The following is a 5,878-nucleotide window of genomic DNA, read 5'->3' on the forward strand; positions in this document are numbered from 1 at the left end:
AAACACATAATACTCAAATAATACATTATTATTATTATTTCAAAACGGGTTACAGAGGTTAACCTAGACTATTACATTGCTAAAAATGGCAAGCCCGGAAACACAGGCGTTACAGTCACCAAATTCGAAGTAACACATTAACAAAGACAATAGAAGTAAAAAAATTGTCTCTATTACAAGAGAGAGTGTAATGTTCTTAGGAGTTAGGGTTTATGGTTTATAGTTTAATGATGATACAAAAACAATATATTTGAATAAAAGGCTAGCTTAAGTACAAAGGATAGTCTTTGATTCTTTACCTTTACAAAAGGTAGAATTACATTCTCCTATTTTTTCAAGTACAAATCTTTTTTTCAGGTACAAATCTTTATTTGTTCTCAGTTAACTAGTCACATATTACATTGGTCAAATGAAAATCAATTAAAATATGAACATGATGTGATTGGTTTGATGAGTTAGCATGGGTGAATGGTCCATTGTCTAGGGTGTGTTACATGCTCATATTCATGTACCAACAACAAAGAGACATCCCTTCACCATGTGCTTGTGCTCACTTACAGAAAGCAACATTACCTAAATGAAGAGTGAACCAGTGTCTCTTTTATTTACACACTGAGATTTCTTCAATTGATAGATTACAAGGTCAATCTGTGGTCACTATTTTGTTTTCTTCTACATGGCTTTGCATAAAGGTTGCGCACAATTACCAACTTGCCCCTATAGGACACTATTTCGCTTTCTATTATTTTGAATGCTCACCGAATTGCCCCTTACTAGGGGGTAAACAATTCATCACCGCAAGTGTTTACATAGGTGATAGGACATCATTTTTCTTTGTTATTGTTATATTTTATTATTGTTAAGATGTCTTTTATAAAGTAAACTAAAAGGCAGATAATTATATTAAAGTATGAGATTAATTGTTGTAATATTCGTATAACTTTATTGGAAGTACTAAAATATATGAGTTATAGCAGTGTTTATTGTAAGATGTGCTCACAATGTTTTTCTTGTCAACTTTCATGTGTAGCCGCAAGTGAACTACAGAAAAAGTAAAAGGTTTTGCTCTCGAGATGAGAGATTGAAAGTGTCATTTTTATGCAAGAATCCAAGTGAGTGTTCCTTTGGAACTAGACATTGTCAACCTTTTATAATGAAAATGAATCATACACCCCATATGTAAACCCCATATATATCTCTATCGTAACCGCAATATTTGACCAACTAAATTTATCAACTTTGATTCATTAGAGCATGTTGCATGGAAACCTTTTTTATAAAGTTGTTAATATTGTTATTTATGTTATAAAAGATTTTTTTAAGAAAAATTATATAAATGGTCCCCGACTCCTGAAGTATGACAATGACAAACGCTATGAACTCCAAGATGTTTTCACTTGGACTGACCATGTATTTTCTTTTTATTGCACATGTGGTCCCTTAGTTGGATGACATTTATTTTTTACCTTCAAATAGATGAGAAATTTATTTTCTCCTCAATTCTCCCCTTTACTCCATCCAAGTGTTGTGTACGTGTCATAACCAAAAATCTTTTTTATTTTGGGTATGTTTAGTAAACTAATTGGCAGCTAAAACTTAAAGATTTGCATAAAAATATTGGGTAAACTAGCTTAAATTTTTTTAAAGTATAAAATTAAATAAAAACTAAAAGTTAAAAGTTCGAAAAAACTTAAAGATTCCAAAAATTACTTAAATTAACTTTTGGATTATGATTTTTTTGTTTAAAATAAAAACTAAAATCGTATTTTTGAACAAAGTTTTTCCTTTAATTCGAAATTTCTTTTAAAAAAATTAAAAGTTACTAAAAAGTTGTTGTCGAATACACCATTTGTCAACATGCATCTACAATATGAGGTTTTTTTATATGTCAAATAATAAGAATCAACAGTATAATACTTTTTTATAGTTAGAATGATTAATATTTTGGATCAACAATATCGACAAAGTTTTATTCTAGTAAATTCTTTTTTGAGTAACTCTCTTTATTTAATAATTTAATAATGTTTTATTTTGCCTTCAAAACTTTTTTATTTTTTGGACTCTTGATAGTATTATTTTGTTTTTACGTATTATAATGTAATGATTTTATTTGATGTTATCGTTAGCGGATATTTATAATTGTGTTCTCATATAATGTATATGTGTTTATTCTCGGTCCAAGCTTTGCTCCGCTAATTCGATTGTAATTGTCTATCTATTGTAATTAATGAGAAGATGATCATTACAAAAAAATTTATCAAATTACATGGTATAAGAGTTTACAATATCCTCTTATTTCTCTTTCTTTACAAAGAAAATATCACTTCCTCGATTTTGAACTAATCGTCAGTGCACTCCCCATCACAAACATTGGCGGACGCAGACTGTTTTAGTAGGGGTGCCCATCATATTTCAAACGGATGCACCTAATAGAAAAAAAAAATTACATTGCGTGCTGGAAAGTGAATAGTGACCCAGAACCCCAAATGCCCCACTAAGGTCTGCCATGACAAACAACCTTTTCTTCCTCTTAATCTTCTTTTTTTCTTTCTATCATGACTTCCAACAGTGAAAAACCCTAGGAACATAAAAATTGTACATTCTTTTGATTCTTGACCTTAATCGTTTAAATTATGATACTTGACATGAACTCTATAATTTTATAAATATTACATTTGCTTAAAAATAACAAATAAGATGAGGAGTTTTATATAATATTTCATTGAGATGAGGGTAGTTAAATTAGTTATTAATTTTTTTTTACAAATGGTTAATAGTTAGAAAAGATATAAGTTATTTTGTTCGATAATGTTAATGAAATAATTAAAATGAGCCGCCGAATTTTGTCAAAATAATTGTGCTAAATCTCTTTTTTTATCAACCTAAATTATATGTATTAGCTATTTGTATGAATCTGCTTTTATATAGCGACCCCTATGGGATGTTTATGCACTTGTAGCTTTTGTAAACTTTTCATCTCGTGTGTTTTAAATGATAAACATTTAAAGTAGACCTTCATTGTAAACTATGGAAGTGGATGGCCAAGAGGCCTATGTGACAATATAAAATTACGCAACCTAACAATAAAAAATCCGTATCAAAATTAGATTTTCAAAATGCTGAAAGTTGCCATTAATTGTTAATTCAAATGATTCATAGATTGTAATTCCACAATCAATGCAAAAACAAACCGGTTTGATGAAGATAGGGATTAGAAGACTCTTAAAAATAAAAAACATTCGTATTAAAATATCTTCAACACTCTCCAAAAATTTTCTTACGATGTGTTTGGCATGTAGTTTTTCAAAACTTCTAACTTTTAAGCTTTAAAAAAAGAATATTTCTAGTAGCTAAAACAAAAAAATTTAAATCCAAATTAATTTACTTGCCCTTTTAAGCTTGAAACTTCTATCTTGTAGCTAAAACAAAAAATTTTAAATCCAAAAAAACTACTTCAAATAACATTTAATAAAAAATCTTTTTTTTATAATTTTGCAAATTAATTTACTTGCCCTTTTTTTAAATCATTGATGTGTTTTAGATAAGTCTTTATATATAATTTTACATGTTTTAAAAGTTTCCAATTATTTTTGTCGAAATCTTATATACAAATAAAAGTAAGGGCTTTCAAGTTCTAGCTATCATCTATTAACTAGTTTTCATGCAACCATCTAAATTGATTGTGAAATTAGTATTCAGCTACCAATTAGTTTTTACATAACCACATGAATTGATTGTGAAATTACTGTTTACAACACATGGATCATCTTAACTCGTTTGATTGTTGTTTGGGTTCTTTGCACGCCTTTCCATCGTTAATAATATTTGACCATTTTTCCAAAAAGAAAATCCAAAAACAAACAAGCAAAGTTAAGAATTGATAGCCACAAGGGTAAATGAAACTCGTTAAACGAGGTTGAGATCCTTGGAATCCGACAAACCATTGATGGAAACTAAATACTACAAGTGGTGCATTTTATTTGGAAAATAAGAAGTATATAATCAAAGTATCTTATGTATAATAAAACTTAATATGTAAATTTTATTATATATAGAGGCACATGGGGTACTCAGTTCTGACATACATTGTCATATAACATCCACAAATGTACAACACAACGGCTACCTCTCTTTTAATAATTTCAGATTTCCTCAGGCCCCAACTCACCTACTTAAAGTCTTTAACTTATTTCTATTATCTATATATACACCATCATTGAGTTTATTACGATGTTAGTTTCAGACAAAACAATATCAATGTCTGTTATAAAAAAAGCCTATAAATCTTTTAAATGATGCTATAATATAGTTAATGTTGATGAGCATAAATGTTGCAATTAGAACTTTTAATTTATGTGACATACATGTCAATGATTTTAAATTCAGAATTTTATAGAACATGACTTTAAGTTTATTTTATTCGGATAGTTAATGAATGCAATCATTCATATGTTTATCATTTTTACTTGCACACACTTGACTTCATTATTTGCATGATATTATGCTTATAGAGTTGACATTTGAAAAAAAAAAGTCATTAACATGTTACAATTAATATACTCCCTTAGCACAACGTTATCGGATATTTGAAATTATGAGTAATTTAAATTTGTCAATTCAAATAAAAAGACCTATGTACTCCGTCTACATGAATTATAATACAACCGACCAGATATGTACAATCTTGGTAAATATAATAAGTTTTACCATATTTGAAACAACCTTTGAATCTGACAATGCAATTCCTCAAATGTCCTTTCTCACCTTTCTTGCAACTTTGTACCTCAATCTTATGTCACTCTTCACTCTTTTTCCCAAATTGTGAACCTTTTCTTCTTTTTTGACACATTCAATGCCTCCTACTTTCTCATTCCTATTATTTCTTTTTTACAATGGATAACTCACACACGTACTAGTCTAATTATAGATCTAGCCTTCCTCTCAAGCAAAACTTATTAGCCAATGGACAAATTTCTATCAACTCATATTGTTGCTATGGCAAAGACTCTTTGGTGTTATGTTTATAACTAGTTGATTCCCTGACTCTTACTCCCTAGCTTGGTTCTAAATCTTGAAGAAAAAACACGATCCAAAAAGATCCAAAAAGAAAAAACATACATATTATGACGAACATAGCTGAAATTGCAATGATTATGATTAGATTATTATGATTTTAAAACATATTCCTCAATCTTGAAATTGTGAAAGCAATGGTCATATTCGATTTATATTTAAACCATATCTAGTTCATTCTTTTTATAGGAATCGACTGTGTCAATCAATTAGGTTGTCAATCCTTTTATTTATATTATTGAATTTTGCTTGGTACTTCCATTGATTTATGACTATTATGTCCATCAATTAGGTTGTCATCCCTTACTTTTATTTTATATTATTGAATTTTGCTGGATACTTCCATTGATTTATGACTTTTATGTCATGATACAAAATCAAAGGCTGGAAACCTGAAACAAAAAACTTGCTTAGTGTTAATGAAATTTTGAAATTTTATTTTGTATGATACTATATTTGCTAATAATGGACGTTATTTTGTGTTTCGGGTGTTTAGGTACATATGTGGTTGTTATTATATTATTATTCGCACTAATTTTGTATTACTATTTTTTGGATACGAAATTTGTATATACTATCGTTTATACTTCTTTTGGCGTGTTTGGTAAAAGTAACTATTAGCTGGAAACATGTAGCAGTTAGCTGATAGCGGGTAGCTGGAAGCATGTAGCAGGTAGCTGATAGGGTAGTTTTTATTTGTTATAAGAATGTTTGACATAAGTAGCTGGAAGTTTTTGAAATATATAAAATTACATAAAAGGACAATTGATTAAAAATAAATAAATATATAAATATATTTTTAAGG

The sequence above is a fragment of the Lactuca sativa genome, chromosome 4 (genome assembly GCF_002870075.4).
Source record: "Lactuca sativa cultivar Salinas chromosome 4, Lsat_Salinas_v11, whole genome shotgun sequence".
Classification (NCBI taxonomy): domain Eukaryota; kingdom Viridiplantae; phylum Streptophyta; class Magnoliopsida; order Asterales; family Asteraceae; genus Lactuca; species Lactuca sativa.